The sequence below is a fragment of the Urtica dioica genome, chromosome 1, assembly GCF_054948205.1.
Source record: "Urtica dioica subsp. dioica isolate 48M chromosome 1, U.dioica_male_clone48M_v1_H2, whole genome shotgun sequence".
NCBI classification, from domain to species: Eukaryota; Viridiplantae; Streptophyta; class Magnoliopsida; order Rosales; family Urticaceae; genus Urtica; species Urtica dioica.
Genome location: NC_142756.1, coordinates 48,103,866 through 48,117,804, shown reverse-complemented (window position 1 = coordinate 48,117,804; position 13,939 = coordinate 48,103,866). Strand labels below are relative to the sequence as shown.

The 13,939-nt window shown below is 41.2% G+C and overlaps 2 pseudogenes; one reads left to right on the top strand and one right to left on the bottom strand.

Annotated features, from left to right (window-relative positions):
- Positions 1–7,439: 7,439 nt before the first annotated feature.
- On the bottom strand, positions 7,440–8,801 carry LOC149407984 (receptor-like protein kinase ANXUR2 pseudogene; annotated as a pseudogene).
- Positions 8,802–9,957: 1,156 nt separating this feature from the next.
- LOC149407983 (uncharacterized) lies at positions 9,958–13,573 on the top strand (annotated as a pseudogene).
- Positions 13,574–13,939: the final 366 nt, after the last annotated feature.

Here is a 13,939-nt window from a genome sequence, read left to right as displayed (position 1 = left end):
AAAACTTTTAGAACTGATTCTAATGTGTTTAATAACACCCCAAACTCATAGAAAAACAACATGATTTTTAATTTAAAGGCAAGAGCAATAAATTAAAAAAAAAATCTAAGAAAACAATTCTAACTTGTCACAAAAATAGTAAACTTTCGAAAACGATTTTCAAGCTCATAATTTTTAAATACATGTACATGCATATCTTTGACCATAGCTCTGATACCATTTGTTGGAATTGATCTAGGGTTTAAGAAAAAGTTTAACGCTTCGTTAAGCGGCGGAATTTTAAAAATTTTATTTTTCAAGTAAAACAGTTTTTACTAACCTAGACAAAGAGCAAGCACATGTAAATAAAAACTAATATGAGCATAGAAGTTTACTAACCTTTTTAGACGCTTGAACGTTGAGAAGCTTTTGGAAAAAGGTTGCAACGTTCGTCTCCCCTCGCAGAACGTCTCTCTTCCTTCCTCGGCAACTCGAGCAACCACGAAAGTTTCTATCACTAAATCACTCGAGAGAAAAGGAATTAGTGAGTGGACACTTTTAAACACTACGACTTAAGAACGAGTCTTGAAGTCGCAGAGCTAAACACTAGGTCAAGTGAGGACCTAGGTGTCAAAACAAAAAAAACGAAATTGATTAGAGAGAGAGAGAGAGGAGTCGGCCACAAGGTCTAGAGAGAAAGGCTCTCAATCTCTAACTTATGTGGGATGAATGAAATGAGAGGAATGAGGGTCCTATTTATAGGAGAAGGGTTGGCCTTGGAAAGAAGTAGTTTCCTTTTATTTTCCAAGCCTTTATGAGGAAATCTTATTTCCCCTTTTTCCCTTGCTTTACACGTCCAACATAGGCTTCAATAAGCCTTGGATTTGTTTCCTCATTTAGTCTTTTCTCTCTCCTTGCTTCATTTGGCCGAATAACTAGTTTCCTCATAGAGGAAATTTGTTTCCTCTTTTTCTTTTTGCAAGTATCTTGATACATTTATGCACAAAATAATCTCTCTTTCTTTGGGTATGTTGGGCGCCTAAGTCCTTCTAGAAAGGGATTCTAGAAGCTTTTCCATTTGTTCATGACAACATGAAAAAGGCCCATTAAGAATTTTCAATAAAACTCTTATGAAATGAAATTAATCTACAAGGCCCAATAAATCTAATTTTGGCCGAGTGATACTTGTCATCAAATGACCATGTCAAAAAAATTTATTGACATTCATTTCATCCTATGTCACAAAAGACAAAAAATACCCTTTTGACAATTTTCGAAAAAACTTGTCTCGTTTTTGTTTTGACTTAGCTTCCAGTTTAACTATTCCTACTCGATGTGATTCATGACAGTGACCTCATGGATCCAAATGAACAAATCTTGAGCTAAACACTTGGACTCAAAAGTTCACAAACCTTTTCCAAGTTTAGCTTAATGTCAACTGACTCCACTAAAGAGTTGACACTGAAAATCTCTCGGTTCAAATGAATTTATTTTCTGCTCAAGAATTCAACCTAATTGTAATGAGTGGATCCACAGAATATTATCAGTGTTTACCCTTCATGAATATCATCAGCTAGTCGGGATTTACAAAATTACGATTTTACCCTTCTAGATGTTATTTCCTCAACTCATTTGTCGCTTGTGAATAAGTTAGAAACAATGAATTGACGAGGAGCTAACAAGTCACATTGTTTCATCCAAAAGAGTCAGGACTCAATTTGGACACTGGCCAGTTCATTTATTCACACTCCAAGGAACAAAGCATGAGGTGATATACATTGCATTTCAGCAATCTTGTACATGAATTTCATATCTATGAGATCTTCACAAAGTTACTCATTACATTCTCACAACTTAGTACTTCACCAATAGGCCTCGTTCGGAATCACATAGTGAGTCCAAACTCTGACTTTCTCAAATGAGAATACGTAAGGTGTGAAATGGCATGTCTCATTTCAGGATTAAGGTAAGCACGATGCAATTCATACGTAGTGACTTCGAGACATAAGAGGTTAAATGGTTTGTTCTTATCTTGTCTCTAGAAGTGCACTTGTCAATTCAGTACCTTCGGAAGATACCTAGAAGAACTATAGAGTCTCCAACTCTCAATGCCTCATAACCAGACATCATAGATTCTTCTAATAATCATACTGAGGTCAATAGTCCTTTGACCCTTAGATTGCGAATATATCGTTTTAAGCAAACTACGAAGAGTTTTTTCATGCAAATCTACATTTGTCTCTTCGTAAGTTGTTTAGTTTATTTATGGACTAAAGACTAATGTTTTATCATAAAGCTTCAAACAGACACGGAAGAATGAATGAACGTTTCAACTTTTTATTAATGAAAAAGCAATTACAAGCAAGAATCTTCATGAGACTTTATTTCATCAAATGTACAATATAAAGATTACAACTCTTCTTGTGGGCACCATTGACAACACTAACAAGTCACATTGATTCATCCAAAAGAGTCATGACTCATTTTGGACACTGGCCAGTTCATTTATTCACATTCCAAGGAACAAATCATGAGGTGATATACACTGCATTTCAGCAATCTTGTACATGAATTGCATATCTATGAGATCTTCACAAAGTTACTCATAACATCTTCATAACTTAGTACTTCACCAATAGGTCCCGTTCAGAATCACATAGTGAATCCGAACTCTGAGTTTCTCAAATGAGAATACGTAAGCTATTAAATGACATGTCTCATTTCAGGAATGAGTTAAGCATGATGCAGTTCATACGTAGTGACTTCGAGACATAAGAGGTTAAATGGTTTGTTCTTATTTTGTATCTGGAAGTGCACTGGTCAATTCAGTACCTTCAGAAGATACCTAGAAGAACTATAGAGTCTCCAACTCTCAATGTCCCATAAGCAGACATCATAGATACTCCTAACAATCGTACTGAGATCAATAGTCTTTTGATCCTTAGATTGCGAATATATTGTTTTAAGCAATCCATGAAGAGTTTGTTCATGGAAATCTACATTTGTATCTTTATATGTTGTTAGGTTTGTTTAAGGACTAAAGACTATAGATTATCATAAAGCTTCAAACAGACAAGGAAGAATGAATGAACTTTTAACTTTTATTAATGATTTAGCAGTAATAAGCAAGAGTCTACGTGAGACTATATGCCTTCGGCGTTCGAATTGTAGTCTGAAGAAGCGTCCTCAGCGGCGGACCGGGCTCAAGTCCATTGGAAAGGGGGGCCAGAGAGGGTGAGAGCCCCATTGTGCCCGGACCCTGTCGCACCACGAGGCGCTGTCGGCGAGTCGGGTTGTTTTTGGGAATTCAGCCCCTATCATGGGGTAAATACCGTCTGAGGCTAAATACTGGCGAGAGAGCTCAAGAACAGGTCTTAGAGTCGAAGAGCTAAAACAAACACTTGGTAAAATGTGGACCTAGGTGCCAAAACAAAAAAGAAAAAGGAAGAGAGAGAGAGAGAGAGAGAGAGAGAGAGAGAGAGAGAGAGGTGGTCACAAGGTGTAGAGAGAGAAGCTCTCAATCTCTAAATTGTGTGGGATGACAAACAATGAGAATGAGGGCTCTATTTATAGGAGAAGGATTACCTTCAATAAGGTAGTTTCCTCTTCTATAGAATATTGCATATTCATGAGCAAATATTGCCCCTCTTCCTCTTATGTCACACGGCGAAGAAGAGCTTCTTCAAGCCCTTGGATTTGTTTCCTCTTTTGTTTTCTCCTTAGTTGGATGAGTAGCATGCATTTCGAAGGAGCTTCTAGATGTTTCTTCATTTGTCCATGATAACATAAGAAAAGCCCATTAAGAATTTTCAAGTAAAATTCCATGAAATGAAATTAATCCTCAAGGCCAAATTTCTTTAACTTGGCCTTGTTTTTTAATTCATTGTCATCATATGAAAATGTCAAAAAAAAAACTTATTTATTAACATTCATTTCATCCTATGTCCAAAAAGACAAAAATACCATTTAGACAATTTTCGTAAAACTTGTCTCGTTCGTGTTTTGACTTAGCTTTTAGTTTAACTAATCCTACTCGATATGACTTGTGACAGTGACCTCATGGATCCAAATGAACAAAGCTTGAGCTAACATACTTGGACTCAAAAGTTCTTAAACCTTTTCCAAGTTTAGCTTAATGTCAACTAACTCCACAAAGAGTTGACACTGAGAATATCTCGGTTCAAATGAATTTGTTTTCTACTCAAGAATTCAACTTAATTGTGATGAGTGGATCCACTGAATATTATCTATGTTTACCCTTCATGAATATCATCAGCTAGACGGGACTTACAAAACTACCATTTTACCCTTTTATCTATTATTTCCTCAACTCCTTTGTCGCTTGTAAATAAGTTAGAAACAATGTATTTATAGAATCACACAATTGACTGACTGACACAAGATTTATAGCAAAACTAGAGATATAATAGACATCAGGAAGCAAAATATGAGATGTGATAGCATAACCAACACCCTCTGATGGCATAACAGTGGCATCGGCGATCACAATCGGAATAGATGAATGACAAAAAAATGACACAAAAGATGAAAAATGAGGGGGAGGCACCTGAATCAAGTATCCATACAGAGGATGGTATACCTGGGACTGACGATGAGGACAAACCTTTAGTGGAAGAGGAAGACATGGCATGAGGTTGTGAGGCAAGGAACTACTGGAACTGCTCAAACATGTACGGATCCACAGATGGGGCAACAACGTCGTTGGTGAATTGAGGTGCCCACAGAGCCGTCGGACGGGGTACCCACGAAGCCGTTGGACAAGGTGCCCACGACAGGGATGGACGTTGTTGTTGCTGCTGAGGTGGTCGTTATTGCTGCTGCGGTTTACCTCTGCCCAACAAGTGTGGACACTGAGCCTTCTCTTTACAAAAGGCACACTTATTCGGAGAGATTGTCATATATGGCCTGAGCGCACTACCATCGGACGACCGATGTAGGGAAGCAAGGACAGTAGGCGCTGAGGGTGGTGGAGTCTCCTTGTCAATCTTAGACTTGAGACGGACCTCTTCGGCCAGCAGCTCATTGACCACAGAATCAACAGAAGGAAGAGGACTTCGATGAAGAATAGCACCACGCAATCCCTCAAAGTCGTCGCGAAGCGCCATAAAAAACTGAACCAATAGTCGCGAATGCTTAGGCCGCCCACCTGTCACATAACTCCACATCGATTTTCCACACAAAAAATTCCTCATAACGTAAATCTAATATGAATAATTTTTCCATCCATTTGAACACCAATCACCTTAGGGAAATCATCTCTACGACCCGCCATATCGAAAAACACCAATCCAAACACTCAAAAAACGAAATCCAAACAAATAGAGAGAAACGCCCAAATCAAAATCCAAAAACGCATCCAAACAGCACCAAAACGAAGGACAAAACAATCATCCAACCACTTACGACATCCACAAATCGAGAAAAGGAGGCGAATATACCAACTATACGGACGAAAAACGTAGCTCGACTCGCCCAAAAAAATTTGGGCACTGCCCCCCCGTAACCTCCAGCGAACTCACTCCAAAGTTCGATCCGTGAACACCGTGGATGGTATATTAATTTTCTTCAATCAATCAAAAAAATGTCATGAGTTGAGAAGATGGCTCTGATACCGTGAAGATTTAAAGATTAAAAGAAAATAGAGAATCTGAATAATGAATTGGGTTAAAGAAAAATACAATAGTCTGTGTATACATAATCATAATACAACAAAAGGGAAAATAAAAGAAAAAATAAACCTAAATAAATATAATAATAATAATAATAATAATAATAATAATGATGATGATGAATATATATATTTATATATATATATATATATATAATGAAAGCTGAAACAAATGTAAAATTGTTATTATAAATTGACAAAGTGGGGATGAAAAGGAGAAAATAAAAATTTCTCTCTCTTGAGTTGATCTTATTTGTGACTTTTTTTGAAAAAAAAAAACATATAGTTGAAATAACACTCCGATTTAGTCCTACACTCAAATTCTATAACAATAACACTTTATGTCTATAGCGATGCTGCTTCTAGTAAAGGTGATATAGATGTATCTTCCTTTCATATTTACTTTCCATAAAGCTACAGCACCACGACTCAAAAGTCCAGATTCCCAGATAATTATTAATATAATAAATTTAAGATTAAAAAAAATTAATACAATAAATTACAGTTTCTAAATTCTAATGAAGACGACAATCTCTTTTTGAGATTTGACCGTGGTTGGATGTCCAATTTTTTTAGTGATACATATCTATATCGTACTTTAAATTTATTTTTAAAATAAATATCTTTTCTGTCCAAAATTGTTTATAAATGTGAATCATTGTAATTGTTATGAGAAAAACATAAAATGACAAAAAAATTTATCGTCATAAAAAAGTAAATAATATCATTTTTTTTTTGCTTGGTTTTTGGGATTTATAAAAACTAAACTCCTTCCTTCAAAAAATAATAATAATAATAATAATAATAATAAATATACTACCCGCTAGATAAATTTTGTGTTCGGCTACGAGAAGAAAATGTAAGATTGCTAAGTGATCATTGATGTTAAAAAAAAAATAAAAAAAAGCACAGTTCCAATAAACTAGAAACTAGGGGTGGCAATTCGTGTTACGTGTCGTGTTCGTGTCGTGTTTTATTCGTTTTCATGTATTTTTTGACAGACCCGACCCATTTATTAATCATGTTCAGGAGCAAAACTCAAACCCGACCCACTATGTTTTTGCCAAACCCAGACCCAACCCACTAAGACCCATTTATTAATCGTGTCTTAATAGACCATGTAACCCACGAATCCACTTAGACCCACAGACCCATTTAGACCACTAAACTCATTTGAACACGTGAATCGGTTTAGGCCCTTAGACATGTTTATTTCAAAATATTGAAATTCTCTAAATCAAATTAAATAACAAATTAGTTAGAATAAGTAATTAATAAAAATACTCCATATAATCAACTAAGCCACCAACATAATATTTTTAATACAAAAGAGAAGTTCAAACACAATCCATTGGGTCATTGTGGGTCTTGATCGTGTTTACCCATTAACAACCAATTGAATATTTGTGTCTAATTGGGTCCTAATGGGTTGTCATGTTCGCGTCGTGTTTATCCGTTATTTAATCCTGTTAATCGTGTTCGACACGGATGGACCCAGATCCATTTAAGGTCAACCCAAACCCATTTACACCGTGCCGTGTCTCGTGTACGGCCCAAATTGCCACCCAGCAGAAGTTATAACTCACTATGTACTACACACGTAGACACTTAAAATGCAAGCACATAATCCTCATTCACACTAATCCCATTTGAATCTTTGTCGCTCCGAAAAATTCGTAATCAAAATAGACAATAAACAACAAACACAACACGCACAATATGCACTATAGACTGTACAATACAAACCTTAATCACAAACAATGATATTATTTTAGAGTTTAGACTGTGAATCATGGGCAGTGGTCCCAGAGAAAACATTGGTGCTCTTAGACTCCAAACTAACAAAGCTCTCTCTGCTTCCATCCGCGGCAGCTCGGAGCACCAACAAATCGTACTCGTCCACAATTCTAAATACCACCTCCGGGTAGCAATAATGTTCCCTCTTGTCATGGCCGCTCTTCTCGACGGCAGCATCAGCCTCCAGCTGGAGCTTGAGGGCGAACTCGAGGTGCTCCACAACATCACCCATCGAGGGCCTCGGATCCCACGTATCCCGGAGACAGCTGTCGGCCACCTCCACGAACGTCCCGAGACACTCCGGCGCAATCTTCCCTTTCAAGGACAGGTCGATGATGTCGTACAACGTCCCATCCCGGGCGCACTTCCGGGCCCACGCCAAGAGGCTCCGTCTCCCGTCCTCGAGCCGGAAGTCGATGGGCTTTCGGCGGCATAGAGCCTCGAAGAGAACCACCCCGAAAGAGTACACGTCGGACTTGTCAACTAGCTTCTGACAGTTATAGTACTCCGGGTCTAGGTAACTCGGAGTGCCCTTAACCACGGTTGACACCGCTCCGCCACCAGCCTAGCCCACCCGGGAGAGCCCGAAGTCCGCTACTTTGGCGACCTAGTTTTCGTCGAGCAGAATGTTGGCGGTCTTGACATCATGGTGGATCACAGCAGCGCCGGAGAATCCAGCGTGGAGGTACTGCAGGCCACGGGCCGCGCCCAGATAGGCCTCGAGGCGGGCCCGCCACGAGAGAAGGATGGAACCCCCATAAAGGTGCTCGCGGAGTGTCCCATTTGCCGCAAAGGCGTAAACGAGGATCTTCTCGCCGTTTTCATCACAGTAGCCGATGAGGGAAACGAGGTTAACGTGGCGGAGGCGGGAGAGGAATTTTATCTCTGCCACAAACTCGTTCTCTCCCTGTTGGTTTCCCGGCGAGAGACTCAGCCGCTTCACAGCCACGGACTTGGACTCGTCGCAGTCGATGAAGCCCTTGTAGACGTTCCCAAATGCTCCGCGTCCGACCACTCGGTCCTCCGAGAACCCATCCGTCACCTCCTCGATCTCCCACAGATAGAAGTACCGGCAAAGCTCCTCCGAAAGCGTTGACCCAGACTTTGACTTCGATGTTGATCTTGGCTTCTTCTTCCGAATAACCAACGTCGTGTACAACACCGCCGCGGTAACAGCCACGAATACGAAACTCACTCCGGCCAACGAGGACGCGAGAATCAAGACCCTTCTCTTTGAATCAGACTCCTTCTTCGGGTACACCGGTTTGTCGCCATTCCGAGTGACGTTGACGCTAGGATTTGGCCCGGCCAGGCTTCGGTCTCTGGCGCTGCTCATCTTGAAAACTTCAATCCCATTCAATAAACTGGGCGAGTGGTATGACTGATGAAGAGAGAGTCCTTGTCCTCGACGTTAACCACGTAGTCCTTATAAACCGGAACTCCGAGGCCACGACCACCAGTCCACAAGTCAATGTTACCCAGATTCTCCGTCGTCCACTCGCTGATGAATACGTAGAAGAAGTGTGCTTCGGGACCGACTGCAGCGACTGTCTCTCTGAGCAGGCAGAAATGGAGTCTCACCAAATAAAAGAATGTCCGGTCAACGGGAAGCCGCCAAGTGAGGTTTGACCTCTTGTTCTTCTCTGCGTCCGGGCCCATCGACATTGCAGTACGGTACACCTCGTCCGGTGCCGTGTAGTTCGGCGTCACCAAGTAGTTCAAGGCCAAGCTCATGCTGACAGGAACAAAACCGGAGGGGATGAAGTAACGATCGTCCCGAGACCATTCCCTGAACATCTCGGTGTCCTCGGCTCGAGAAATAGTCTGTTAAAGGATCAATATTAGCCCAATAGAATTTCTAAAGCCCAACAATTGTGAAAGCCCAATTGCCAAGAAGACTAATAAGCCCACTTGGAGAATAAGCCCATCATCTAGAAGTTTCTTAGATAAGTATAGAAGTGTTAGAATTGTGTAGAATTTCTAGACATGTAAAGAATGTCCTATAATGGTTTAGTTATCTAGACATTTTAGGAATTCTCTAGAAGATAAAAAAATGTGTGGTCTACATTGTTTGGCCTCTACTATAAATACCCATCTACCCCCACCAAGTCTAGCATCCAAAAATTTCAAAAAGAGTAGTAGTCTCCTAAAAGTGTCTTCAAAAAGTCCCAAAAGTGTTTTTGTAGAGTGAGTCCTAAACACTTGGTCTTGTAATCTCTCTTGAGTAGTCTTAATAAAAAAGTGTGAGTGTTTTCCACAAAAAGAGTTGTGTTCAACAATCTGGTATCAGAGCGAGGTTGTGAGTTTCGTTGTCGGATCTCTTGAAAGTCTTAGTATGCTCTGTGGCTGCGGCTTTGACTGATCTTCCACATCAGAAACGATTTCTTGAGATTGTTTGTGTGAGTTTTCTTTGTGTCGTGAGTATTCCATGACTCTGCAAGCTTTGTGTCAAAAACTAACTTGTTTGGTATTACTGAGGTACTGCCAACACGATGGGTGATCTCCAAGTCGTCAGAGGAATTAAGAAACTCAACAACAACAACTACAACACATGGGCAGCATGCATGATGTCCTATTTACAAGGACAAGACCTTTGGGAGGTCGTCGGAGGAAGCGAAACCACGCCACCGGAGGAAGATGCTAACATCATCTTGCGCAAATGGAGAATCAAAGCAGGCAAAGCAATTTTTTCCTTGAAGAAGAGATGTTAGAGCACATTCGGGATAAGAAGACGCCGAAAGAAGCATGGGACACGTTCGTGACGCTTTTCTCAAAGAAGAATGATACGAGGCTAAAAATCTTGGAGAACGAGCTGCTATCAATCTCACAACGCGACATGGTGATTGCTCAGTATTTCCACAAGGTCAAGTCGATATGCCGTGAGATTAGCGAACTAGATCCGAAGTCCATCATCGGAGAAGCTCGTATGAAGAGGATTATCATCCACGGGTTGAGACCGGAGTATCGAAGCTTCGTGATTGCTGTACAAGGATGGCCCGTTCAACCATCACTCGTAGAGTTTAAGAATTTGCTAGAAAGCCAAGAAGCTATGGCTAAGCAAATGGGAGGCATCACGCTGAAGAATGAAGAGGAGGTGCTCTTCACAAGTAAAATTCGAAGCAACCCTAAGCCACCCGCTAAGGAAGAAGTCATCAAGGAACCATGCAATTTTTTGAGAGCTCAAAATAATGACAATAAGAGTTCTCAAGGGAAGAGGTTCGAAGGCAATTGTTACAATTGCGGAAAGAAGGGCCGCATGTCAAAGGATTGTTGGTCGAAGAAAAAGTCCGTCGAAAGCAATGCGAGAACATCCAAAAAGGAGGCAGAGGATGACTGGGATGCTGAGGTGCTATGTGCCATAGAAGAAAACGAGCTAGCACTCACGGCGGTGATGAGAGACAAGATCGACTATGAGAATGACTTGATAGTTGATTCTGGATGCTCAAATTACATGACTAGTGATCAGAAGAAACTGCAAGACGAGAAAGAGAACAAAGGGAGTCGCGTGGTACGGACAGCTAACAACTCACCGTTGCCAATTTCTCAGAACGGCAACACGACAATTATGCCTGGTAATGAATCTAACATGGTGTTATTACACAATGTCTATCATGTACCGGGTATAAAGAAGAACTTATTGTCTGTATCACAAATCACATCAACCGGCAACTACGTCTTATTTGGGCCAGAAGATGTGAAAGTCTATCAAGACGTCAAGATCTCGGGAAAGCCAATGATGGAAGGACGGAAGGTGGAGTCTCTCTATGTGCTCTCAGCTGAGTCTTCCTATGTAGACAAAACCCGAAAGAATGAGACAGCGGATTTGTGGCACGCAAGGCTGGGCCATGTTGGCTATCACAAGTTAAAGGTGATTATGGAGAAATTTATGCTCAAAGGCCTACCTCAACTGGAAGTCAAAATTGATATCGTTTGCGCTGGATGTCAGTACGGCAAAGCTCATCAGCAACCGTACAAGGAGTCAAAGTTCAGAGCAAAGAAGCCATTAGAGTTAATTCACTCTGATGTGTTTGGTTCAGTCAAGCAAACATCAATCGGCGGGATGCGGTACATGGTGACGTTCATCGACGATTACTCGAGATATATCTGGGTGTTCTTCATGAAATAAAAGTCTAAAACGTTCTCAAAGTTTCAAGAATTCAAGACCACGCTAGAAGGAGAACTGGGAATGAAGATTCGTTGTCTATGCTCAGACAATGGAGGAGAATACACATCCGATGAATTCAATCGGTATCTGCATGAGTGCGGGATACGTCATTAGTTTACATGTGCCAACACGCCACAACAAAACGGTGTAGCAGAGAGAAAGAATCGACACCTTGGAGAGATTTTTCGTAGCATGCTACACGCGAAGAATATCCAAGGAAGATTTTGGCCGGAAGCCATGCGAACTGCTGCCCATGTGATCAACAAACTTCCCTAGCCAAGGTTAGGTTTCATTTCACCTTTTGAGACATTATGGGAAATGAAACCAACGGTTAGCTACTTCCGAGTATTTGGCTGCGTTTACTACGTATTTGTGCCTAGCCATTTACGTAGCAAATTTGACAAGAAAGCAGTCAGATGAATATTTGTTGGATACGACTATCAAAAAAAAGGATGGAAGTGTTGTGGCCCAACAAGTGGGAGATGTTACACCTCACGAGATGTAGTATTTGATGAAGCATCTTCGTGGTGGTCCTCGGAGAAGAAAGTCTTGCCAGACTCGAACGACATTGAAGAAATCTCGCAAGAGAAGATGGGGGAGCAAACCACACACATATGGTCAAGTGTGATGTTGAAGAGCAAGAAGTGGCTCAACCAAGCAAAGATGGTGAGACAGAAACGCCGCCTCCCTAACTCAGACGGACGGGAAGAATCCGGAAGCCAACTCCCAAGTATGCCAATGCAGCAATTCTAGAAGACGGTGTCATAGAGCCAGATACATATGAAGAAGCTTCACAAAATTCAGCTTGGCAGAAGGCGATGAAAGAAGAAATCACAGCATTGGAGCAAAACCAGACTTGGGAGCTAGTGCCAAGGCCAAGAGATATCAAACCCATTTCCTGCAAGTGGGTTTACAAAATTAAGCGTCGCCCTGATGGATCAATTGAGAGATACAAGGTTCGCCTAGTAGCTCGAGGATTCTCTAAACAATATGGACTAGACTATGATGAAACGTTTAGTCCAGTGGCAAAGATCACTACTGTACGGGTCCTACTAGCACTCGCGGCAAGTAAAGATTATAAATTGTGGCAGATGGATGTGAAGAATGCTTTCTTGCACGGGGAGTTGGACCGAGAGATCTACATGAACCAACCAAAGGGATTCGAGGATGCAACTAATCCTAATCATGTGTGCAAGCTAAGGAAAGCTCTTTACGGGTTCAAGCAAGCACCAAGAGCCTGGTCTGGAAAGATTGCTGAATTTCTCACTCGAAGTGGTTATTCAGTTGCACATGCGGACTCAAGCCTGTTTACCAAAGAGAGAGAAGGAAAATTGGCGATTGTGTTGGTCTATGTGGACGACTTGATCATCACAGCGGACGACATACGAGAAATCCAACAGACGAGAGAAAATCTATCAGTTCGCTTCCAAATGAAAGAGCTAGGAGAGCTTAAACACTTCTTGGGGGTTGAAGTTGATCGCACAAAAGAAGGGTTCTTTACTTCAGAAGTTCGGCATGTTGGAGTGCAAGCCAGTCTCATCAACGATGAAGCCAAATTCCAAAATTTGTGCACATGAAGGCAGGGAGTTGGATGACGGGACGATGTATCGACAACTAGTAGGTAGTCTTATCTACTTAACTTTAACTCGACCTGACATTTCTTATGCATTTGGGGTAGTGAGTCGGAACATGCAAAGTCCAAAGAAGCCTCACTTGGATGCGGCCCGACGGATCCTAAGATATGTAAAAGGTACAATTGACTACGGTGTTTTGTACAAAAGAGGCGAAGATTGTAAGCTAATCAAATATTGCGATGCTGACTATGCAGGAGACCACGATACCTGAAGATCAACCACTGGGTATGTGTTCAAACTCGGATCGGGAATAATCTCTTGGTTCAGCAAACGACAACCCACTGTGTCATTGTCCACAACAAAAGCTGAGTACAGAGCTGCGGCTGCATCAGCTCAAGAGAGTACGTGGCTAATACTCTTAATGGAGGATTTGCATCAGAAAGTTGACTATGCGGTCCCACTTCACTGAGACAACCAATCTGCGGTTCGCCTTGCAAAACATCCGGTGTTTCATGCTAGAAAAAAGCATGTGTAGGTGCACTACCATTTCATTAGAGAAAAAGTTCTGAAGGAAGAGATCGAGATGCACCAGATCAAGACGGAGGACCAAGGGGCAGACTTGTCACAAAAGGGCTGAGCACTGGAAAATATGAGAACTTTTGAAGCCAGCTCAACATGGTACGGCGAATGATGGCTACTGTTTAGGGGGAGTGTTAAAGGATCAACAATAGCCCA